Here is a 26,992-nt window from a genome sequence, read left to right as displayed (position 1 = left end):
TCTGTAGCATTTCTAGTTTTATATGTAGATGACATATTGTTAATTGGAAATGATATAGAATTTCTGGATAGCATAAAGGTATACTTGAATAAAAGTTTTTCAATGAAAGACCTCGGTGAAGCTGCTTATATATTGGGCATCAAGATCTATAGAGATAGATCAAGACGCTTAATAGGACTTTCACAAAGCACTTACCTTGACAAAATTTTGAAAAAGTTCAAAATGGATCAGGCAAAGAAAGGATTCTTGCATGTGCTACAAGGTGTGAAGTTGAGTCAAACTCAATGCCCAACCACAGCAGAAGATAGAGAGAAAATGAAAGATGTTCCCTATGCTTCAGCCATAGGCTCTATCATGTATGTAATGCTGTGTACCAGACCTGACGTATGCTTAGCAATAATCTTGGCAGGAAGGTACCAAAGTAATCCAGGAGTGGATCACTGGACAGCGGTCAAGAACATCCTGAAATACCTGAAAAGGACTAAGGATATGTTTCTCGTATATGGAGGTGACAAAGAGCTAGTCGTAAAAGGTTACGTCGATGCAAGCTTTGACACTAATCCGGACGATTCTAAATCGCAAACCGGATACGTGTTTATATTAAACGGTGGAGCTGTAAGTTGGTGCGGTTCTAAACAAAGCATCATGGCGGGATCTACATGTGAAGCGGAGTACATAGCTGCTTCTGAAGCAGCGAATGAAGGAGTCTGGATGAAGGAGTTCATTTCCTATCTTGGTGTCATACCTAGTGCATCGGGACCAATGAAGATCTTCTGTGACAATACTGGTGCAATTGCCTTGGCAAAGGAATCCAGATTTCACAAGAGGACCAAGCACATCAAGAGACGCTTCAATTCCATTTGGGACCAAGTCCAAGTGGGAGACATAGAGATTTGCAAGTTACATACGGATCTGAATGTTGCAGACCCGTTGACTAAGCCTCTCTCACGAGCAAAACATGATCAGCACCAAGACTCCATGGGTGTTAGAATCATTACTATGTAATCTAGATTATTGACTCTAGTGCAAGTGGGAGACTGAAGGAAATATTCCCTAGAGGCAATAATAAAGTTATTATTTATTTCCTCATATCATGATAAATGTTTATTATTCATGCTAGAATTGTATTAACCGGAAACATGATACATGTGTGAATACATAGACAAACATATAGTCACTAGTATGCCTCTAGTTGACTAGCTCATTAATCAAAGATGTTTATGTTTCCTAACCATAGACATGTGTTGTCATTTGATTAATGGGATCACATCATTAGGAGAATAATGTGATTGACATGACCCATCCCGTTAGCTTAGCACATGATCGTTTAGTATTCTGCTATTGCTTTCTTCATGACTTATACATGTTCCTGTAACTATGAGAATTATGCAACTCCCGTTTACCAGAGGAACACTTTGGGTACTACCAAACGTCACAACGTAACTGGGTGATTATAAAGGAGTACTACAGGTGTCTCCGAAGGTACATGTTGAGTTGGCGTATTTCGAGATTAGGTTTTGTCACTCCGATTGTCGGAGAGGTATCTCTGGGCCCTCTCGGTAATACTCATCACTTAAGCCTTGCAAGCATTATAACTAATGAGTTAGTTATGAGATGACGTATTATAGAACGAGTAAAGAGACTTGCCGGTAACGAGATTGAACTAGGTATTGGATACCGACGATCAAATCTCGGGCAAGTAACATACCGATGACAAAGGGAACAACATATGTTGTTATGCGGTTTGACCGATAAAGATCTTCGTAGAATATGTAGGAACCAATATGGGCATCTAGGTCCGCTATTGGTTATTGACCGAGAATGGTTTTAGGTCATGTCTACATAGTTCTCGAACCCGTAGGGTCCGCACGCTTAACGTTTCGATGACAGTTTTATTATGAGTTTATAAGTTTTGATGTACCGAAGTTTGTTCGGAGTCCCGGATGTGATCATGGACATGACGAGGAGTCTCGGAATGGTCGAGACATAAAGATTGATATATTGGAAGCCTATGTTTGGACATCGGAATAGTTCCGGGTGAAATCGGCATTTTACCGGAGTACCGGGAGGTTACCGGAACCCCCCGGGGGGTTAATGGGCCTACATGGGCCACGAGGGAGAAGAGGGAAGGAGCCAGGAGGGGGCCGCGCGTCCCTCCCCCTCCTAGTCCGAATAGGACAAGGGAAGGGGGGCGGCGCCCCCCCTTTCCTTCCCCTCTTCCTCCTCTTTTCCCCCTTCTCCTACTCCTACTTGGAAAGAGGGAGTCCTACTCCTGGTGAGAGTAGGACTCCCCCCCTTGGCGCGCCCTCTAGGCCGGCCGCCTCCTCCCCCCTGGCTCCTTTATATACGGGGGCGGGGGGCACCCCATAGACACACAAGTTGATCTACGGATCGTTCCTTAGCCGTGTGCGGTGCCCCCTTCCACCATATTCCACCTCGGTCATATCGTCGCGGAGTTTAGGCGAAGCCCTGCGCCGGTAGAATATCATCATTGTCACCACACCGTCGTGCTGACGGAACTCATCTCCGAAGCCTTTGCTGGATCGGAGGGCCGGAGATCGTCATCGAGCTGAACGTGTGCTGAACTCGGAGGCCCCGTACGTTCGGTGCTTGGATCGGTCGGATCGTGAAGACGTACGACTACATCAACCGCGTTGTGCTAACGCTTCCGCTTATGGTCTACAAGGGTACATGGACGAACACTCTCCTCTCTCGTTGCTATATCATCACCATGATCTTGCGTGTGCGTAGGAATTTTTTTGAAATTACTACGTTCCCCAACATTCATATTGATCTTGTGGTTAGTGATGACTTCACACATAGAAAGTATTAGGCATAAAAGTTGTTGAGAGTTGGCAAACGTAGTTTTGGTCATCGTTGCAATTAATAGGAAGTAATAAGGAAAGAGAGGTTCTCATATAAATATATTATCTTGGACATCTTTTATGATTGAGAGCACTCATTAAGTATGACATGCTAAAAAGAGTTGACGTTGGACAAGGAAGACAACGTAATGGTTTATGTTTTCTCACATCTCAGTTAAAGTATATTGTCATTGACCTTCCAAACATGTTGAGCTTGCCATTCCCCCTCATGCTAGCCAAATTCCTTGCACCAAGTAGAGATACTACTTGTGCTTCCAAATATCCTTAAACCCAGTTTTGCCATGAGAGTACACCATACCTACCTATGGATTGAGTAAGATCCTTCAAGTAAGTTATCATGTTGCAGGCAATAAAAATTGCTATCTAAATATGTATGACTTATTAGTGCAGAGAAAATAAGCTTTATACGATCTTGTTGTGGAAGCAATAAAAGCGACGGACTGCATAGTAAAGGTCCACATACAAGGGGCAATATAAAGTGACGTTCTTTTGCATTAAGATTTTGTGCATCCAACCCTAAACGCACATGACAACCTCTCCTTCCCTCTGCGAAGGGCCTATCTTTTACTTTATGATTTACTTTTTGTTTTAGTCAAGGTGATCTTCACCTTTCCCTTTTTCATTTTATCCTTTGGCAAGCTCTTCGTGTTTGAAAGATCATGATACATATATCCAATTGGATGTAAGTTAGCATAGATTATTATTGTTGACATCACCTAAAGGTGAATATGTTGGGAGGCAACACAATAAGCCCCTATCTTTCTCAGTGTCCGGTTGAAACTCCATAACCACAAGTATTGCGTGAGTGTTAGCAATTGTAGAAGACTGCATGATAGTTGAGTGTGTGGACTTGCTGGAAAGCTCTATTCTTGACTCTTTCTGATTTTATGATAAATTGCATTTGCTTCAATGACTTAGATTATAGTTTGCTAGTTCTCAATGAAGTTTTTGAACCATACTTGACATTGTGAATTGATTGTTACTTGAGTATAAGAAATCATATGATAAAATCTATATATGTTGCTGTTATAATAATGATCATGATGCCCTCATGTCCGTATTTTATTTTTATCGACACCTCTATCTCTAAACATGTGGACATATTTTTCGATTTCGGCTTCCGCTTGAGGACAAGCGAGGTCTAAGCTTCGGGGAGTTGATACGTCCATTTTGCATCATGCTTCTATATCAATATTTATTGCATTATGGGCTGTTATTACACATTACATATCAATACTTATGGCTATTCTCTCTTATTTTACAAGGTTTACCATGAAGAGGGGGAATGCCGGCAGTTGGAATTCTGGCTGGAAACGGAGCAAACATTGGAAACCTATTCTGCACTGCTCCAAAAATCCTGAAACTCCATGAAACTTATTTTTAGAATTAATAAGAATTATTGAGCGGAAGAAACACCTCAGGGGGCCCACACCCTGGCCAGGAGGGTGGGGGCGTGCCCACCCCTACTGGGCGTGCCCCCTGTCTCCTGGGCCCCCTGGTGGCCCTCCAGTGTCCATCTTCTGCTATATGAAGGCTTTTACCCTGAAAAAAATCGTGGGCAAGCTTACGGGACGAAACTCCGCCGCCACGAGGCGGAACCTTGGCGAAACCAATCTAGGGCTCCGGTGGAGCTGTTCTGCCGGGGACACTTCCCTCCGAGAGAGGGAAATCATCACCATCGTCATCACCAACGATCCTCTCATCGGGAGGGGGTCAATATCCATCAACATCTTCACCAACACCATCTCCTCTCAAAACCCTCGTACATCTCTTGTATCCAATCTTGTATCAAAACCACAAATTGGTACCTGTGGGTTGCTAGTAGTGTTGATTACTCCTTGTAGTTGATGCTAGTTGGTTTACTTGGTGGAAGATCATATGTTCAGATCCTTAATGCATATTATTACTCCTCTGATTATGAACATGAATATGCTTTGTGAGTAGTTACGTTTGTTCCTGAGGACATGGGTGAAGTCTTGCTATTAGTAGTCATGTGAATTTGGTATTCGTTCGATATTTTGATAAGATGTATGTTGTCTTTTCCTCTAGTGGTGTTATGTGAACGTCGACTACATGACACTTCACCATTATTTGGCCTAGAGGAAGGCATTGGGAAGTAATAAGTAGATGATGGGTTGTTAGAGTGACAGAAGCTTAAACCCTAGTTTATGCGTTGCTTCGTTAGGGGCTGATTTGGATCCATATGTTTAATGTTGTGGTTAGGTTTACCTTAATACTTCTTTTGTAGTTGCGAACGCTTGCAATAGGTGTTAATCATAAGTGGGATGCTTGTCCAAGTAAGGGCAGTACCCAAGCACCGGTCCACCCACATATCAAATTATCAAAGTACCGAACGCGAATCATATGAACGTGATGAAAACTAGCTTGACGATAAATCCCATGTGTCCTCGGGAGCTCTTTTCTCATTATAATAAATTGTCCAGGCTTATCCTTTGCTACATAAAGGATTGGGCCACCTTGCTGCATTTTATTTAGTTTATTTACTTGTTGCTCGTTATTATTTATCTTATCACAAAACTATTTGTTACCTACAATTTCAGTGCTTGCAGAGAAAACCTTACTGAAAACCGCTTATCATTTCCTTCTGCTCCTCGTTGGGTTTGACACTCTTACTTATCGAAAGGACTAAGATAGATCCCCTACACTTGTGGGTCATCAGTGACGCCCGGCTCCTGGAGAAGGACTTCTGTCCAATAATCGCCAAGCTCCAACCTAGAATGGAGCCTTGGCAAGGGAGATGACTTTCCAAAGCTGCTCGAGTGATTCTAATGAACTCCTCCCTTATTAGCTTATTGATGTATATCATGGGATTCTATAGTCTACACGAATCCCTCCATCATGAAGTTACCAAACTACTCTCTCGATTCTTTTGGGCGGGCGAGAACAATAAACAAAAGTACCATATGGTCAAATGGTCTGAGATCTATAAACCTAAGGACCAGGGAGGCTTGGGGGTTATTTCTTCCAAGCGAATGAATATCGCCCTCTTGTCCAAATGGCTTTGGCGGATCCAGACTGAGGAGGATGGCATGTGTCTTCAGATTATTCGTGGGAAGTACCTTCGCGGGCAACCGCTAGTGTTTGCATCTAGGTCTGGAGGTTCCCAATTCTAGCAATCGGTGATCCCTCTGTTACCGGTCCTGCGCATTGGGACTTCCATCCAGATAAGCTCCAGTGTTGCCACCCTATTTTGGATGGATAGATGGGCGGGTTCCCGCCCCTTTGCAGATCGTTTTTTGCGCTATTTTCTATCTGTGTACACCCACAGATCTCCGTGGCTGCGGCCCTAGAGAACCTAGGCGTGATTGCCTTCCGCCGCACCTTCGGGGCGGTTGAACTCGCGCAATGGGAGGAGTTACTTGAGTGTATTTCCCTTCACTACCCCTCTCTGGAATTGGATAGGCTTTCTTGGCACCTCGAGCCAAGCGGTAGATTTTCGACTAGATCTCTGTACCAGGCAATTGTTCCTACCCCTGGTCCAGTGGAGCTAGCGGGGCTTTGGGAGATCAAACTCCCCCTGAAGATCCGTATATTTCTATGGCAATGGGTTAGAGGTCGCCTCCCCTCAGGCACTGAGGTCCATAAGCGTAATGGACCTAGGGATGGTCTCTGCCCCATTTGGCTGGTACCGGAAGATTGTAACCACATCTTCTTTCGGTGCCCGGCAGCTCAGTTCTTATGGAGTTGCTTCCGGGAGGTGGTTGGGGGCTCATGGTGCCATGACAACCTCCCGGATTTGTTCGGGGAGGTCAGGCTCCCCGGGTCTAGGCGCGCCCCTATTTGGGTCACGCTAGGTACCCTTGCCTGGTCCCTTTGGTGTACCGCAATAAATTAGTCATCGAACGAGTGATTCCGTCTTGAGTGACTGATGTGATCTATAAAATGTGTGGCTTCTTGCAGCTCTGGAGACCGCTTAGTAAGCAGAACGACCGAGGCGTCATCGAAAACATCATGGCGGGTCTTCGTGCCTTGGCAGCGTCTTTTGCTCCTCCTCCACCGCCACCACCTCCTCCCCCCGAGCCGGATTAGCTTCTCCTTTTAGCTTTATTTGGGGCTTGTCTTGCTGTGCCCCCAGCATGATTCTGTGACTTATTGTACTTGACATCGTTACGTTGGATGCTTGGTGGTATGCTTTATAATATAAAGCGGGGGGAAACCCTTTTTCTCAAGATCACTTTCACCTCTTGTTGCAACTTGAAAGTTTTCCTTCTTTTTTTGTAAATCCATTTATTCAAAGGGGGTGTGCTACGCGTCGGCAAGATCCGCCGTCTCACGAGCCGTCCGACTAAGTGACATGAGCCCTCGGCCCCTCTTCTCTAATTTTCTGAAATAATGCTTTTCTTGCAAAACTAATCCTTCTCTAATTTGCTGCAACAAGGCCTTTATTGAGAAACCTTTTTTTTCTAATTTCCTGCAGCAAGTCCTTTATTGCAAAACTCATTCTTTTCTAATTTTCTACAACAAAACTCTTGTTGCAAAAATTGCAAACACATATTTGTTACAAAAATTGCAACAACAACAACACTGCAGCCACACCGTGTACTAACACGCCATCGATGTTCCGCGACAATGTTGTTGCTGCAGAAACTTGAAATGAACGTGGGCGTACAGCGTCATGATGTGGCTGCTATTAACTCCGGTGGTGCCAAAATGGCGGTGAGGTTGATGCTGCTCCACGCCGGCGTGGCGGATCTCGCTGGATCCATTTATTTGGTTGCCGGGAGGCATTTGGCGGCGGAGATCCGGCATGGATGCGCTCATGACGATGACCTATGGCGACGCTCGGCGACGACGACCTACAAGCAGCGACACTCGGCAACGACGCCTTGCGCGTGGGGATGGTGGAAGGATCTCGGCAAGGGCTCCACAACGAGCGGTGGTCGGGCTGCGGAAGTTGGCCCCTCTCACACCAGTGCACGCGGCGGGCGGATCTCGGCAAGGGATCCACGGTGACCTGACCTCCAGCCTATTCGCCGGCAGCAGCGATGCTGGCCCGTCAGTTGTGTGCAGCGGCGGTGGCCGGCCGCCAGCGCCTCGCCCTAATCTGTAGCAGCGGAAAAAGATAATGCGAACGACAGAGAGGAAATCATGGTTGGGCGTTGTTTCAGGACTTGGAGACGTGAGAGGGCCCACAAGGCAGCTGTCGATCGTGCAAGGCGGCAGACAAAAATTACAGATCCGTCCGGTGATGACAATCATTTCTCCCCACGTCGAGATCTTCAAAACTAGATCCCATGTTGATAGGTTTTGACGATTTTTTACGAAAAAACCGGACGAAGAAATCGAACCGTGAGCACGGTTCTTTTGCCATTTTTGAAAGAGGCACGCGAAAGCACAACCATGTCTGTCGCGAAAGCAAAATCGTGCCTCCCGCGAAAGTAAAAAAAAAAACAGTTAACACCTTTTTTGCCGTTTCCGAGAGGCACGAGCAAAAAAGTGTTTATTTGCAAGAACAAATTTTTTTCGAAATTTTGTTGGTCCAAAAGCTAAGAAAGATCGGTGAAAAACCAAAAAGTAAAAAAAAAACGTTTGAAAAGCCAAACACGCGCATGAAAAAATAAATAAATAACAAAAATCCGGAAAAAGTGCCCAGAGCGCGACACGTGGCGGCGGCTTAGTGCGCGCCAAATGGCGCGCTCTCAGCCCACCCGCAAGTGATCGTTGCGAGCCTCCCAAAGGAGCGCTCGCAACTAGTTGCTCTCTGAAGATCGAGGCTTCTAACTTATGTGAGATTGTGTAGCCTGATGATTAGGGATGTAAACCAGAGGCGCCCTTATGTCTCGCTTATAGAAAGACAGAGCGAAGCCTCGTGTCAGGGACGCGCCGGATGGGCTGGCCCAACCGCGCGGGAGGCCACGGTCTCGTTTCTTTGTTTTTTCATGTTTATTGATTTTGTTTTTTCTTTCTTTTCGGTTTTTACTTTCGTCTATACTTTCAAATATTCTAAATAAATATATTTAAAAATACACTTTACATAAAACATTTGAAAAAAAATGTAAACCGGGCATTTGAAAAATGTTGAATGTGTACGAAAAATGTATAGGAAAAATATACACTGTGTGTGAAAAAATTTGATCATGTATTTAAAAATTATTAATCGAGTATCTGAAAAAATGTTAAACAAGTACTTCGTCTGTCTCATAATATAACAGCTATTTTGAAACTAGTGTAGTGGCCGTCTTATATTTTGTGATGTAGGGAGTATTTTTAAAATGTTAAATGTGTGTAGAAAAAATATTGATCATGCATCAAGAAAATGTTAAAATTTTATTTGTAAAATTTTAATCAAGCATTAGAAATTTTACATTTATATAAAAAATATTTACATTAAAAAAATGTTAATCAAGCATCTGAAAAATGTTATAATGCGTATAGAAAAAATGTTGACCATGTGTTGAACATGTTTATCTTGTATATCACAAATGTTAATCAAGCATTTGAAAATGCTTAAAAGTGTGCATAATAAAAATATTGACCATGTATTAAAAATGTTAATCTTATATTTGAAATTGTTTAATCAAGCATTTAAAAATACTTAAAAGTGTGTGTAGAAAAAAAAATATTTACTACGCATTCAAAATATGTTAACCTTGTATTTAAAGAATATTAATTAAACATTTGAAAAAATGTCTAAAATATGTATAATTTTTTTATGATGTATTAAAAAATGTTAAATTTGTATTGAAAAATGTAAACATGTATTAGAAAAATGTTTTTGACATATACGAAAATTGTGAAAATGGAAACCAAAAGAAATGAAGAAAAACCAAAAAAAAGAAAGCTGATACAAATAATGAAAGAAAGAAAGGAAAACGAAAATAAAAAAATCGGAGAAGAAAAAAGGAAACAAGAGACAAGAAAAGAAAAGAAAAAAACAGAGAAAACCGAATTACTGCAGCGCTATACGCAAGAGAAGCTATCATCTTGCTATAAGTGAGACATAGCTATCGCGGTAAACCAAACCGTTTAAGTCCATTTAGGACATCTGCAATGTGGGGCACCTATATAGACACAAGTAGAGGAAATAAACATCTTAAAATTAGAAAGCATCTAAGCGTTCTCCCTTTCAACGGTAGATGCTAAGCGTAAGCGCTAATCACAGATTGGAAACAAATTTATTCTCAAAAATAAAACAAAAAAAATTGAAAACAACTTCCGATAGTCTATTTGTACGGGGGCAAACAACCAAGTGCTTGATGCATCTTTTGGCACCGATGGCACATATGACATCAGGATTTGGGGATCAACTGCCGATCGGCTGGGAAAGAAATCCTGGCGCCTTGCGTTAGCATCGAGCGTTGAAGATGTCATTATGATCTAACGGTTCAAAAATTTCCTGAAAAATAAACTATCGAGCTAGCTAAAACCAACTAAATGGGGTGGCAGCTGTTTATTTGCCATTTACATCTACTACCACTATAAAAAGAAGAGATGGACAAATCCAAACAATCACATCCATCCATCATCAAAATCTAATGGCCCTTAATGATTCTGTGTTTAACGCTGCCAACCACGCAACAAGCCACTAACAGTCGATCCATCGCTAACCCAGCCCCCGCCGTTCAGAAAAGAAGGACAAACCGCCCGCACGACCTCTCCCGCACTTCCCCCGGTATCTGGCTCTTCTACAGAATGGAAGCCTGCGTGGAGTCGCCAAGATGGACCAGGCCAAGGAAGCTGCACGATCTGCCGATGCACCTCAACATGTCACTCATGCATCTTTCTCTTGTAAGTTGCAAGGCCTCCATGGAATTGTTGGCTATATGCATGGAAATTATCTCCAATCATGTGTTGTAGTTCTGATCATCTTCCATATTTTTTTGTAAATTTACCTATTTCATACTAAGGATTAGGAATCTCTTATGAGAAATGAAAATTTTAGTTTGTGTGTATGTAGATTGGGTATTGTGTCTGTCAGAAGCAAATCTGATGGGGTTGCGCAACTGGCACTACAGCAAAATGTCGTGAAGCCTGCCTCGCCATGGCGGAGAATAGCATAGTGTTGTTCAATGGGATGCACAATTTTCTGCTTGATTCATCAAGTATCCTTGGTGTTAATTTACATAGCTTAGACGCATTTGCTTTTTTCAGTGGAAGAATATACCGTAAGGGCAGATAATAAGCTTTTGTGAAATTTTGGTTCCAATCGGTGATTTTCTTATTATAAACTGGTTGTGTCGCTACTTAGATATGGCATGAGGATTGAGGGTGTACTTATTGTTAGAAATGAATTGTTGCTATGTGGATTTACATGCCGAAGTGAAGAAATACCCTGCCACTATGGAACGTGTGTGCTGAAACAGTTGAATATATCAGTTCAGCTGCAATGGTAGCGATGGAGACATCATGCAGCGGTTATCAGTACAGTGCAGATGATCATGTGGCCATTTTGTTTTATCTTCAGTATGATGTTTAATATCGGTATGGTTACTGTAATCTCCCAAATGATCTGTTTCTTTTTTCCTTTTGTTTTTTTTATTCTGATGACTTACTAATATTTTATTTACATTTTATTTCCTGCAGCCAATTCAATCTCGTACCCTGTAATTTGGTTCGTCCGAGAGAGACTAGCTGCACCTTTCCGACTTGTCAGTTGCACTAGCAAGTTTTGTAGTAGAGACTTCTTTGATGATATTGTTGATCTTTTAAGGAAGACCTGGTCAATAGGGAGTTCGTTGTATCAAGGTGGTTCTGCATCCGGAGCACTTGCGCTTACATCTGAAACTACCATTTGGGGATCACTCTGGAAAGATCTACCAGGTAACTTAAATTTGTTTGCATGCCTACTAATTTTTTTAGTTAGTATATTATGCAACTTACATTGGCTCTTGTTTTAGATTTTGAGTGCATTCCGGAGCATTTTGTATGGTTTTGTTGTCTTCTTTTCAACGTGCAATAGGCATCGACTCAGGTAAAAAAAATTGGCTTGTATGCAGAGGTAGTATTTGCAAATGAGACAAACAATTAGTCCAAAATCTGAATGATGAGAACATCCATTGACGATACATTCTTTGGCATTGACCACCGCCCTGTCACAATGTTCAGTCTCTAGGTTCACTACAAGAAATATGTCAACTTGTGACCACCACTATTGGTCACTGAAAGGTCATAAATTTCCATTTATGACCTTTTTGTGACCAAAAACATAAGGTCAAAAGCTGGGCGTCGTAAACTGACTATAGCGACCTTTCTTCTGGAATGGTCGAAGACGTTTATGACCAAAATATGTCCACTGTGGCGTTTTGGTCACTAGCAACCTCCCCAGGCCATGTAGGCATCCAGCGTGGCAAGCTGATGTGGCACAAGATTCAGCCCGGTCCAATTGAGTGTTTTACATGGGCCTAGCCCATTAATTCAGCCTTTTATATATGTTTTTTCCTGTCAATTTTTGGTCATATTTCATGGGCCAAGCCCAACAATTCGGCCTTTTTATTTCATGGGTCATGGCCTTTTTGTACCAACAGTTTTAGTTTTTTTATAAAATGGGTCCACTAGTCAAACAGGTCCCACTTGTCAGGTTTTGATAAGTGGGTCCTAGCTATTAGGCCCAGATTCTTCGTATTTAAATTTGACAATAAGGAAATAACCAGTAGTTAAATTGGCAAGCAAAAAACACACATAATACTTTAAATAACAATAGCCAGATTCAATACAAGCTCTACAAATGACACGTCCTACAAGTTGTAGCATATACAAGCTTATTTACAACCTCCACAAATGACACGTCCTACAACCTGTAGCATTTACAAGTTCTACAAGTTACACGTAATACAAGCTTAGTTGATACAAGCTCTACAACTATGGGAATCAGTTACAAGCTCTACAAGTGTTTTCTTCTTCTACATGTAGCTCCGTCAATAGCGATCAAATGCCGGACTCACTGGAGAGTCAGGACTGGTCCTTCCACGGACGCCCTGTTACATGAATCAGCTGATAAAAATTAGAAAAACTGGAGCCAATATATTATGAACATTCCATTCAAAAAAGGAGTAAATGACATTCTTTGTTTCATCACGTTACAAAGGAGCAGCACAAACCACAACTTTACTCGACACACACACATACACACATGAATATTAAGCTCAGTTCCAGCAACTATATCATGGTTTAACAGCTGGACTCAGCATCATCAAAACATCATGCTTATGATCATAATCTAAGCATATCATCAAACAAAACCTACACAGATAAAGATCACAGCACATCAAGCCACAGGAGCACCAGCGCTGGCATGAGATTCAACGCAACAGCAAGGGGCTACCACAACAGCATGAAAAACCTAAGCATACTAGAGAAAATAGATAGTTGGTGCTGGAGGGGCTGGTGAATTACCTCAATGGCGTACTTGATGGGTGATGATGGTCCTTCTCAAGTTGTTGTCGTCCAGAGTTAAGAGGTTTCATACATCTGTCTACAACAATCAGCAAACCAGAAATCAGAACGAATACTTCAATCTCATAATCAGCAAAGCAGTTCAGTAAGTAGCAATTGTATCTGTAACATTGGAGAAAATGGCGCCTTTTGTTCCCAAGGAAACAATGCTGGCACTTATGTCAAGAAAACAAAATCAGCACACACCAGCACTCTGCCAGGTATAGCAACAAGCTGATCTTCAAGGTCACAAAAATGGGAGACAAAAAAAGACACAGACCGCAGCATGAGTGAGCAGAGCACAAATGGGGCAGAAAGAATGAATGCCGGGCTATTTTTATTCATAGAAACAACCAAAGAAAGAAATGTCAGCATGTATATGTATCACATCAGCGCCACATGGCCCTCCACAGGACATGAAAATGACAACCTTCCTACCAGATTACATCAACATCCTTGTCAACTCAAATGGAAACTGGCCCGACGCCAAAAATGAAGCGACCGTTCATTCCTCCGCAGAATAAAATATCTACTACACAAGTGCATACATTACTCAACATTCTACTACACAAGTGCATACAGTACTCAACATTCACTCAAAGTATGTTGTGCAGGATCGCACCATTCCATTTTCACTCAAAGTACAATAGTGCATCACATTTTTGGATGATCACCAAAGGCAAAACTACTCCTGACTATGATCATCAACATCTACTACTCCTAACTACTTCCTGTGCAATCCTACTCTGTAGTAAAACTTCCTCACCCTCCGTTCACCCTGTTCAAGCAGTATTGTAGTAAAACTACTCCTAATGCTACAGCAGTTAACAGCAAGTGAAATTACTGTGATGTGCAAAATTTACAGTAAATACTCCACTGAATATTACTGAAACTTAATAGAAGTTAACTAAGCTTTTTCAGTTTCAGAATATACAAGTCAGAAAATAAGCTTGCAAGCAAGTTTATGTAAGTAATGCACACTGGAGTACAATACTTCTATGGATTTCTGCAAATAATTCATGATTTTCTAACTAATCCAAGATGTCCATTTAATTAACTGGAAAAGTAAGTTAAATCTTGTTGAATCTTGTGCGTTTGGACACAAAGTATTTTACTGCATCCCAGTTCCAATCACGGTTAGTTTACCATGCGAAAACTAGAACTAGAATTAGGAAAACCTGCCAACAGAACTGCACAAAGCCTCCTATTGCACAAATCAAGAGCAGTCGCCGAACGGGACTCATCACATCAACGAGTACAGAAGAACAAGAACCGGGCGAGGGATGTGGGAACAGGGAACGGACGTCGCCTACCTCGATGGAACGAAACCTCTCCTCCTACCCCTCCTCCTTGAGTAGAGCAGGGCCGAAGCTAGGCGCAGCCCTCATCCATCTCGAGCAGCGCAAGGTCGGCGCCCTCCTGCCGTCATCGCCATCTCCGCGCCATGATGACCTGCAGCAAAGGAACGGATAGGAGGAGAAGGTGAGGAGGAGCGGGTGGATCTGGGCGAGGAAGGAGGGGAAGGGCCTACCTGGACAACAACGGCGTCAGTGGCTGGGGGCCCGCGGCCGCGGGCACGTCGGGGGGCGCGGCCGGGCCGGAGATCATGGCGGTGCGGAGGGCCGGGTAGGCGAGGACGCGGCGGAGCAGGGGGCTTGATGAGCAACCAGAGCCCCGGCACGGACAACACGAAGACCCCAGCGAGCTGTAGAAGCTCGCCTGCGAGTACCCTGTCCCCGCCGGCGCGGGGGTGGCCATGGATGGGTGCGAGATCCCTCTTCTCTTCTGATGGGCGGTGGAGAGGGAGGGGGCGGCGGGTGGCGGTGGCGAGGTCATACGGGACGGTGGGTAGCGGCAGCAATGTGTGGGTGGGAGGGCGCGGTCGATGTGTGGGACGTGCGCGCCGAATCTTGTCCAAGGGGAGGATGGAGCGGAGGGGAGGGCATCGGAGGAGGACGGATCTGGATCAGGGAGAGGGGCGGCGCGGGAGGGGTCTGGATCGGGGAGAGGGAGACGATAGCGCTTGACCTAGGGTTTCTCGAGAAGGAGGGGGTCGAGGAAGTAAGGGAGAGACGCTGGATCAGTAGGAGTCGGACGGCTCAGATCGAATAAAGTGGGGTGATCCGTGTGCTGCGTCCTGATTGGTTCGAGAATGAGCTATTAAAAATTACTCTTCTTAGTGTTAAAAACAAGGAAGGTTTGTGAGGCAGCTACCAAAAATATTTTGCAAAATGGCATCACTAAAATTTTCACTTAAGTTAGACCACCTTTCATCGATGATCATCAATTTGATTGCATTTCCGATCTTTCTAGGTATTTTGCGAAACAGCCAATTCGGCAAGAAACGAGTCAAATTTGAACTAGAGATATCTTATAGTTTGCTATTTATTTTCTAAAAAAAATCATTTTTAGATACAAAAGTAGCTATTTCATCATAGACAAACCAATAGTTTTGCATTATTAACCACCTAACTAAGAAGGGTCATGCGGGCAAATTTGATCACATTTTGAAATCGGCATAGGAAATTCAAAAAAAATGAAAAAACTTTGCATTGTGTGATTATACATCTACAAGGATGCATCTTGGAATGGCAAACAATGTTGCCTAAGAAATTTTTCATTTTCTTTGAACGAAAAAACCATTTTCCATTTTTCGAGTGCCCAAAAGGAGGTTTTTTTGTGAAGGACCTCCCAAATATTTGTTGCAAAATTGGACCAAATCATTTTTCTAAAATACTAGGCCATATTTAATGCACAATTGACAAAATGGTTGGGTGTCAAAAGTTTTGATCCACCTCTGGTGAAAAAGACAAATTCCCGCAGATTCAGTTGGAAGCGGGTCAAATTTGAACTGCAGGTGCCTCATAGTTTGCTATTTATTTTTTTCCGAAAATCATTTCTAGGTACATAAGTACCTATATAATTAGAGAAACACCAAAAAAAATTCCAAGATTCAACCACTAGCTGGGAACGGTCATTCCCGCCGTTTTGACCGCATTTTGAAAAGGGCATAAAAAATTCAAAAAAAAACAAAAAATTGGGAAACCGTCGCATTGTGTCATTATATGTGACCAAGTTTCCAGGAAAAATAATAAACTTGTAATACGGTAATTATTTTAAAAAAGTGTTCTCAGAAATGAGCTATCATGCGTGAAGATTCATGGCTTTCAAGCCAAATGATCAATCTTATGGCCACATTTATGGCATAGTTTGTTCAAATGATCTCATATTGTGCACAAGGGTACATCTTGGAATTCCAAACAATGTTGCCTAAGGAAGTTTTCATTTTCTTTGCACAAAAAATTCATTTTTCATTTTTCGAGTGCCCAAAAGGAGGTTTTTTTGTGAAGGAACTACCACATAATTGTTGCAAAAATGGACCAAATCATTTTTCTAAAATACTAGGCCATATATAATGCACAATTTACAAAATGGTTGGGTGTCAAAAGTTTTGATCCACCTCTGGTGAAAAAGACAAATTGCCGTCGATTTAGTTGGAAACGGGTCAAATTTGAACTGTAGCTGCCTCATAGTTTGCTATTTATTTTTTCCAAAAATCATTTCTAGGTACATAAGTACCTATTTAATCAGAGAAACACCAAAAAAATTCCAAGATTCAACCACTAGCTAGGAACGGTCATTCCCGCCGTTTTGACCACATTTTGAAAAGGGCATAAAAAATTCAAAAAAAATTCAAAAATTGGGAAACCTTCGCATTGTGTCATTATATGTGACCAACTTTTCAGGAAAAATAATAAACTTGTAATACCGTAATTATTTTAAAAAGTGTTCTCAGAAATGAGCTATCATGCGTGAAGATTCATGGCTTTCAAGCCAAATGATCAATCTTATGGCCACATTTATGGCATAGTTTGTTCAAATGATCTCATATTGTGCACAAGGGTACATCTTGGAATTCCAAAAAATGTTGCCTAAGGAAGTTTTCATTTTCTTTGCACAGAAAATTCATTTTTCATTTTTCGAGTTCCCAAAAGGAGGTTTTTTTTGTGAAGGAACTACCACATAATTGTTGCAAAAATGGACCAAATCATTTTTCTAAAATACTAGGCCATATATAATGCACAATTGACAAAATGGTTGGGTGTCAAAAGTTTTGATCCACCTCTGGTGAAAAAGACAAATTGTCGTCGATTCAGTTGGAAACGGGTCAAATTTGAACTGTAGCTGCCTCATAGTTTGCTATTTATTTTTTCCAAAAATCATTTCTAGGTACATAAGTACCTATTTAATCAGAGAAACACCAAAAAAATTCCAAGATTCAACCACTAGCTAGGAACGGTCATTCCCGCCGTTTTGACCGCATTTTGAAAAGGGCATAAAAATTCAAAAAAAATCAAAAAATTGGGAAACCTTCGCATTGTGTCATTATATGTGACCAAGTTTCCAGGAAAAATAATAAACTTGTAATATGGTAATTATTTTAAAAAAGTGTTCTCAGAAATGAGCTATCATGCGTGAAGATTCATGGCTTTCAAGCCAAATGATCAATCTTATGGCCACATTTATGGCATAGTTTGTTCAGATGATCTCATATTGTGCACAAGGGTACATATTGGAATTCCAAACAATGTTTCCTAAGGAAGTTTTCATTTTCTTTGCACAGAAAATTCATTTTTCATTTTCCGAGTGCCCAAAAGGAGGTTTTTTTGTGAAGGAACTACCAAATAATTGTTGCAAAAATGGACCAAATCAATTTTATAAAATACTAGGCCATATATAATGCACAATTGACAAAATGGTTGGGTGTCAAAAGTTTTGATCCACCTCTGGTGAAAAAGACAAATTGCCGTCAATTCAGTTGGAAACGGGTCAAATTTGAACTGTAGCTGCCTCATAGTTTGCTCTTTATTTTTTCCAAAAAATCATTTCTAGGTACATAAGTATCTATTTAATCAGAAATACATGGTTTGATGGCGAGACATCGAGGTTTGGACGGTGGCCGAGGGCCCCAACTCTAGAGCGCATAAGCTCGCATGCCCGCCCCATGGTCACCACGTGACCGTGGCGTTGCCATGTGTTCTAGGCGGCCTAGGCATGTCTAGTGGGTTGGGCACTCCCCAGGTAGGTTCTAGGAAGAAAATCACAACATAAGATTCTCACGAGGAGACCGATCGATGCTCAAACATGAATAAACAGCCAAGTGTTTGATTTGCGGTACGGGAAATGCACATGGCTAATCGGCGTGAGTTTTGGCTGAGGATGATCAGTTACTAAGAAGACCGTCTTCATAAATTTTCACCTCAAAAGGAGGAGCCTAGGTGGTACTTGCTTTATAAAATACCACACTGGACATAAATACGAATGTTGAAGCTGGGCTCAAAATAATGAATGGATTGAGCTGGCATTTGGTGGAGGATGGTTATTTGGGCATAGGAAAGCACTGTAGAAAATGGATACCATTTGGACATGCCAAAGTGGTACTTCCTTCACAAAGTGCTGCTCTAAACAAAATATGAAAATGATTATTTTCGAATTATTTTTGAACTAGGCAAGGAATGTTTTTGACATATTTGATAAAGATATGATCCAAAACATTTATGAGAATTTTTTGGGAATTTTTGGAATAACAGAAATATAGGTTGCTTCACAACCTAGGGCAAAAACTGCCACATGGACATGACACATAGGCAAAACTGATGAGATGGCGCCTAGTCATCACAACCCACCACAATCTACAAGGCTATGACCATCTATATTGGTCATTAACAACTAGAAATAAGGCAGCAGACTAGCACTGTTTGCTTTTTGACCATTTCGTGTAAGGAAATTACGACCTTTTTGACCAAAATGATCACAATGGTTTAGGGTTTGGAGCCCCCTGAACAGCTTTTGACCAATTGGTTTGAAATGGTCATAGATCTATGACCAATTCTTCTAGGGTCACTGACAGAAGGTCACAAGTTGACATATTTCTCGTAGTGGTTGTAGTGTGTGAGACGGACGAGAAATCCGAGCATGTCCACTTGTCCAGGTTTTGAGTACTGTTGTGTGTCGTTTGTGTTTGTTCAGTTGTGATGTGTGCAGTCTGTACTGAATTTTGGCTACAAGCGCTACTATAATCTTTCATATTTTAGAATTATTAATAACCTAACATTCTTATTCATATTTTTGGTAAATGTTTGCGACTAAAATGACCACATGAGTACCTAGGTTATGGCATGTTAAACTAATTTTCCTTTTTTTAGTGCCATTTACATTACTTATAATCGTACACAGTTCATCATTCTGCATCCATTGGATAAGGTGAGCATGTTCTCCTTTAGATTTTTTTCTGTTGTAAACCAAAATGATTGATTTTTTTATAGGTATCCCTCACAGGCCAGGCCACAGCAGTATCCTATTTGTTGCGCCACTACTACAAATTCATGATAGTCGCAATTCCCATCCACCATGGATGCTCCTAGGAGGACATGGTGTCTGTGGAGGTGCAGTATGTGATTCTAACAAGGGTACAGCTTAAAGGTGTGAACTAAAATGATTAATTTTTTATAGGTATCCCTCATCGGCCGTTGTGGTATCATATTTGTTGTTGCGGTATCATATCTGTTGCGCCACTACTACAAATTCATATAAGCAAACAGTATTGCACCCATTATTGCATCATTTAGCTATTCTTTATTTCCTCATCCAACAATGTTTCTTTGTAGTTTCATTAAATTAACAAGATAGTTTTTATAACTTATCTGTGCAGGTATATGCATGGATTGTGTCGACCACGTGTGTACCTCATGGATTAATTGGTTGAATGATGCTTATCTTCTCTTCTTTTCTTTACAATTTGGTGAGCAAATCAAATTTGAGATGTATTTATAATGATCACATACTTGGTGTGTTTCGTTTTGCAGCAACATGATTTCAGACGAATGTAAGGCTGAAGGAAGATTTTAGAGATGGCAAAGGCGTCGCAAGGACATGAGACAAGAGGTAAACATTCTTCTATGTATTCCCCTCTGCTATTTCAGACTATATTATTGAAATTGAGCAACAAAAATTCAAGTTGAATTAGTGCCACCAACTAACCTTGGCTTTGTTTCTATTCATATGCGACTGAGGCCATGGTACATGCCCTTTCAGGTAAACCAACAGAGAATTTCTCGGTGAACCTTCACTTTTAATGCAAGTTCACAGGACGACTACTGTATCTTTAAGTTGCATTTGGTTGCTTGGATGAAGCTGGATGGGAGATTGTCATCCAGCTTTTAGAAGTCCTGGTTTTATTTGTTTGGTTGGATGGACAGGATAGGATATGTATCCCATTAAAATGAATGTATCTCCAACCGGGGAAAATCCAAGTGGTAGAAAATCTCAGAGTTAGCTGAGCCACTTCTTGCCCCCACTGATTAACTTAAACATGACGTATATATTTCTCTTAGAGAAATATTCACTTGCGGCATTCATCGAACAACACCTTTTCTGAATCACAGAAATGGTCTTGGCCAAATGCCAGGTCGAGTCAACAATCCTCTACCTTCTATAGGCTCTTCACATGCACATACCTCTGGTTCGTGTAACATCTATAATTGATGACTTCCAATAACTTTACACTGAAGGATTTATTAATTCAGAAATTTATTTATGCACCACTGGGAACACTTGTATGTCACTACTGTGTCAGGACACCGACTCGATGTCACATCGATCTAGCCGGTAACACCTCATATCACTTTGCGGCCTCACGCACGGTATCCCCACGGGTGTCGCCTTACCTTTGCCCGGGACCGTTTGCGCCTTTTGGCTCACGTATATGATAGTGTCGCTAGCATCCATATGATAAGGAGCCCGGGCTGACATGACTAGTCGTAAACCCAAAGTGGCACAGACTTACAGGGACAGGCATCCATGACCCAGCTTCGAACGTGTCGGTCATCAGCAAGTGGGTCCGGGCTGTAGCACTGGGCTAGCAGGACTCCGGTAAACCGGGCTGTAGCGGGCTAACAGGACTCCGGTACTCAATGCGTGACATTTCCCCGAAGGGACAGACACAGGAACGAAGAAGGACACATGCCGGCCAGCCTAAGTGTTCCAGAGCAGTAGCAAGCTACCATGGCTCAGCGGTAACACTAGGAGACATTTCCCGGTAAGAGAGGCTACTAAAGATAAACAACTAGGTAGTCAGATCCCACACATACCAAGCATTTCAATCATACACACAATATGCTCGATATGTGCAAATACAACGAAGCATCACAACATGACTCTATGACACAAGTACTTTATTTAAGGCTCAGGGAGCCATACATAACATACACAAGGTACGGGTCCCACGACCCAATATTCAAGTCATACAGTCATACAAACCAGCAGCAGAAGTAACTTGTCTGAGTACAGACAACTAGTAAAATAAAAGAGGCTTGGAAAACCTAGCTATACTACATGGTCCTTCACAAGCTCAGGATCACCACCTGGGCCTTTAGCCTACTCGTTGATGTCAACGTCTACATAGAACCCATCAGAAGGGGTTGCAGCGTCTTCTGTAAAAATGTAAATTATAGCAACATGAGTACAAAGGTACTCAGCAAGACTTACATCAGATCCTACATACATGCATATTATCAAGAAGGGTTGGTGGAGTTATTGCAGCAAGCCAGCTTTGACTCTTGGCTAGGCTAACCTACGAGACCTCAACTTGAAATGGTTTTGCGCACACGAGTCCACTACTCACCACTTCAATACACTACCGAGGGTTCGCCTCCGTTTTCCTACGGAAGAGCCACCCTCGGCACTCACACTTATCTTGAGGCTTTTAGTAGTTTCCATTTACTTGTCTATGAACTGTATAGGCAACCAAGTAGTCCTTTACCGCGGACGCGGCTATTCGAATAGATCATGTTAACCCTGCAGGGGTGTACTTCTTCATACACGCTCTCACCACTTACCGTCGTTTACACGACATGTACTCGGCAACCTTCAAGCGGAAGCCCAACGTGGGTGTCGGCCACGACCTACCTAGTCACCTAAGTCTCCAGTCCAGGTTTATCGCCTATCCAGGTTCCATCCGCAGGGAGTCCGGCCGAGGTTTCCCATACGGCCCCGAACAATGTGAACAGGGTTCCCGAGATACCTAACGGGTATTCGGTACACCGTGCCACGTACCTACCGCATCACAGCCCACCCCTACGGTCAGCGCTGTCCACGGCCTCCAGTAGGCTACAAACACCAGAAACTACTTGCAACTCCTGGACGGAGGACTAGGGTGAATAAGAAGCCGAGAGGGTCCATTGGTTTCGGGCCCAATGCATGGTAGTAGCTGATTCTTAAATCACACATACAGATCTCGGTGCTTAAGGTCGGCTTCAATGAAACAACCCACCATGTACTCCTACATGGCCCCTCATCGATACCTTTATCAAATCGTGTTCACCACACTACTCTCATTACCGACATAATCATTTCACTCTAGCCCATCACCTAGATGAACCAGACCTGACACGACTCTAAGCATAGCAGGCATAGCAAGGTAGGAACAACACATACATATGGCTCAATCAACTCCTACACATGCTAGTGGGTTTCATCTAGTTACTGTGGCAATGACAGGTCATGCAGAGGAAATGGGTTCAACTACCGTAGCACACAGCAGTTTGAAACGCGTTGTCTTAATGCAGTAAAAGAGAGCAGGAGCGAGAACATGGGATTGTATCGATATGATCAAATGGTTGGTTGCTTGCCTGATGGTTCAAAGCACTGATACGGTTCTTCATTAGGGTAATCACGGTACTCCTCGGAGGCAGAACCTGTCGCAAGGGACACCGATACACAACCATCACCAAACAATGTGCAACAATATGATGCATGCATGAAACATGGCAATATGAGTGTGTTGGGCTAATGCAACTAAAACCAGAAGGGTTTGAACAAATTTGAATCAAAGATTCAAATTTCAAACTCAAACATGGCCTTTTAAGTGCTTTTCCTTGTTCTGCATTAAACATCAAGTTAACTTGTTTAGTCATGCATGAAAATAGTACAGATGGATAGATTGGATTTTTCTGATCATTTTTCATATATAATTTGTCTGATTTGGAGTTACAGAATAAAAGTTATGAATTTTTGAAGTTTAAATTATATTCTGGAATTTCCTGATTTAATTTAAATCCAGAAATATATATATTGCGCCAGCATGACGTCAGCACGACGTCAGCGGTCAACTGCGGCTGGCTGGGGTCAAACCTGACGTGTGGGGTCCACACGTCAGTGACAGGGGGGTTTAACAGAGGTTAGTTAATCCTAATTAAGAGTTAGTGGCGCTGGGGCCCACTGGTCAGTGTCCGGGGGGTTAATTAACAGTGATTAGCGCTAAGCTAACCACCTGGCCGACGGGGCCCACGCGTCAGTGACTCTGGGGGGGGTCAAACCCCAGGTCGAACAAGTCAAACCCGCCGGCGGTTAGTCACCGGCGAGGTCCGCGGCGTACATGTGCCCCGGGTTTCCTCCGTGGTGCTCCAAACGGCGTGCGGCTAGGTGCGTTGGAAAGCTAGCTCGATGGCGCGTCGGGCGGTGGCCGTGGCTGGGCCTGGGGTGGCCGGAGTCGACGGCGGCGAGCTCGGCTGCAGCCGCCGGGGTTCGGTCGTGCACGGAAACGTGGTTGGAGCTCGAAGGCGAGCGAGGCAAGGCGCTAGGGATGCTCTACGGGGCCTTACGAACTTGTTGGACTCGCCGGGGTGACCAAATGGTCACCGGAGCTGCGTCGACGGCGAGCTCGGCGACGGCGGAGGTTCGGCTGTGGTGGGAAACGGGGTTACGGCGCGGGAACGAGGGGGAGAAGAGATGGAAACGGTGGCGGAGCTCACCGCGGTTGCAGCGGGCGTCGAAGCGGGCTCGGGGACGCACTGGAGACGGCGAATCGACGGCGATGGTGGTCGGAGCCCGAGGAGGAAGACGATGGCGACGGCGGCTCCACAGGGCGTCCGGCGTCTTGTGGCTTGACGGAGAGCTTCAGGGCGAGGGGGCGGAGCTCCTGCGCGAGTCGGGAAGGCGAGGGGAGGCCGGTGGCGGCGGCTATGGCGAACGGCGGCGATGGGTGCGTTCGGACACGGGAGAGAGAGAGCGAGGGAGAGGAGAGGAAGAACCGGGGGAGAGTGAGAGAGTACGGGGGGGCGTGGCGTCGTTCCAGGGCATCCAGACGAGGAGGGGAGAGGCAGGCAGGCAGGCGAGCTGGTGGCGTGGCGCGGTGGCGCGCGCGCGCGCCGGGCACGCTCCCCTCCCTCTGTCGAGGACGAAGACGACAGAGGAGGAGGCGGGCTGGGCCGCCTGCTGGCTGGGCCGGCCAGCTACTGCTGGGCTGCACAGGGAGGAGCCCCAGGTAAGCTTCTCCTTCTTTTATTTATTCTTGTTTTCTAATTTCTGTCATTTGTTTTGATTTAAATAAAATATTAAATCATTTTATTACCTTATGCCAATTTTTGCAGGAGCTAGATATATTATTCCAGAGCTCCCCAACAGGTGGCATAATTTTTGGACATATATTAATATATATAGCTAATATATTTCCAATGCAAATAGTTATGCATTAATTCCAAATGCCCAAAATAAATACCTATGAGCTCTTAAAAATATTGGTTTGATTTTTATCTCTGTCCAATATTTTCAGAGAGCAACATGAGCATTTTCTTGGACCCTTTTTGGAGAAATTTTTATTTGGGTCATTTTCAAAATGATTCTGAGGGTTTCACAAATCCCCATTTCAAGTTTCTGATGAAAGAGTAAACATGATGCAACACTCTAATGCATGACTAGCTAGGGTGTGACAACTCACCCCCACTCAAAAGAATCTCGTCCCGAGATTTGGGTTCCTCCGGGAAGAAGGCGGGATACTCGAGTCGAAGACGATCCTCCCTTTCCCAAGTTGCTTCATCCTCAGAATGGTGCGACCATTGTACTTTGAGAAACTTGATATTATGACGTCGGGTGGTACGTTCGGCCTGATCGAGGATACGAATGGGGTACTCTCGATATGTAAGATTATCTTGGAGATCAAGCGTTTCGTGGTCCACTCCACGGATAGGATCCGAGAAGCAACGCCTGAGTTGAGAAACGTGGAAGACATCGTGGACTCTGGAGAGGTGCGGAGGTAGTTCCAATTGGTAGGCAACTTCTCCTCGTTTGGCGAGAATGCGAAAGGGTCCAATGTAACGAGGAGCCAATTTGCCTTTGATACCGAAGCGATGGGTTCCCTTCAGAGGGGTAACCCGAAGATAAGCCTTCTCGTCAACCTCGAAAGTCATAGCCTTATGTTTTCGGTCATATTGACTCTTTTGACGAGATTGGGCTGTTTTCAACTTTTCACGAATGATGCGAACTTGTTCTTCTGCTTCCTGAATCATATCCGGGCCAAAGAATTGTCTTTCCCCGGTTTCTGACCAGTTAAGGGGTGTTCGACACCGTCGTCCATAAAGAACTTCAAAAGGGGCTTTACCCAAGCTAGATTGATAGCTGTTGTTGTAAGCGAATTCGGCAAATGGAAGGCACTTCTCCCAATCCATTCCGAATGAGATAACAGAGGCTCGAAGCATGTCTTCTAGAATCTGGTTGACGCGTTCCACTTGACCACTCGACTGGGGGTGGAAGGCGGTGCTAAAGGAGAGACGGGTTCCCATAGCATTTTGGAAGCTTTCCCAAAATCGAGAGGTGAAAAGACTTCCTCGATCCGAGTTAATTTCCAAAGGAACACCATGGAGAGACACTATACGAGAGATGTATAAGTCTACCAATTGACTAGCGGTTATACTCTCACGAACAGGTAGGAAATGGGCTACTTTGGAAAGACGATCGACAACGACGAAGATAGCATTATTCCCTCTCTTGGTCCTGGGAAAACCGGTAATGAAATCCATACCAATTTTATCCCATTTCCATTCAGGAATAGCTAGGGGTTGAAGGGTGCCAGCAGGCCGTTGATGCTCTGCTTTTACACGACGACAGACGTCGCAATTAGCAATATACTGAGCAATTTCTCTCTTCATCCTAGTCCACCAGAACCTCTGGCGTAGGTCCTGATACATCTTAGTACTACCGGGATGAATGGTGAGAGGAGATTCATGAGCTTCCTTAAGGATCAATCGCCTCAGGTTTCGCACTTTGGGAACCACTAGTCGATTCCCGAAGTAAACGATCCCTTGATCGTTAATGGAGAAACAATTCGCAATTCCCTTCTTGATGTTTCTCTTGATGCGGGAGATTCCTGGATCTACCTTCTGTGCTTTGATAATCTGATCCATAAGGGTAGGTTTTGCCACCAAGGTGGAAAGAAAACCTTGAGGAACAAGGTGAAGGTTAAGCTTCCGAAATTCCTCATGGAGAAGCGGTTGACTTTGTTGTAACATTAGGTTGTTACAATAAGATTTACGACTTAGCGCATCAGCCATGACGTTGGCTTTCCCTGGGGTGTAGGTTATTCCTAAGTCGAAGTCTGTGATCAACTCAACCCAACGTCTTTTCCTGAGATTCAAATCCGGTTGGGTGAAAATGTACTTTAGACTTTGGTGATCAGTGAATATTTCGCAACGATTACCGAGGAGGTAATGTCGCCAGGTCTTAAGTGCATAGACTACGGCTGCAAGCTCTAGATCATGAGTAGGATAATTCTCCTCATGTGGGTGCAATTGCCGTGAAGCGTAGGCAATTACGTGTCGATCTTGCATGAGAATGCAACCTAGTCCTTGTCGCGAGGCGTCGCAGTAGATAACAAAGTCCTT

Source organism: Triticum dicoccoides, chromosome 5B, assembly GCF_002162155.2.
Source record: "Triticum dicoccoides isolate Atlit2015 ecotype Zavitan chromosome 5B, WEW_v2.0, whole genome shotgun sequence".
Taxonomy (NCBI): Eukaryota; Viridiplantae; Streptophyta; class Magnoliopsida; order Poales; family Poaceae; genus Triticum; species Triticum dicoccoides.
Note: the sequence above shows the minus strand (reverse complement) of the source record.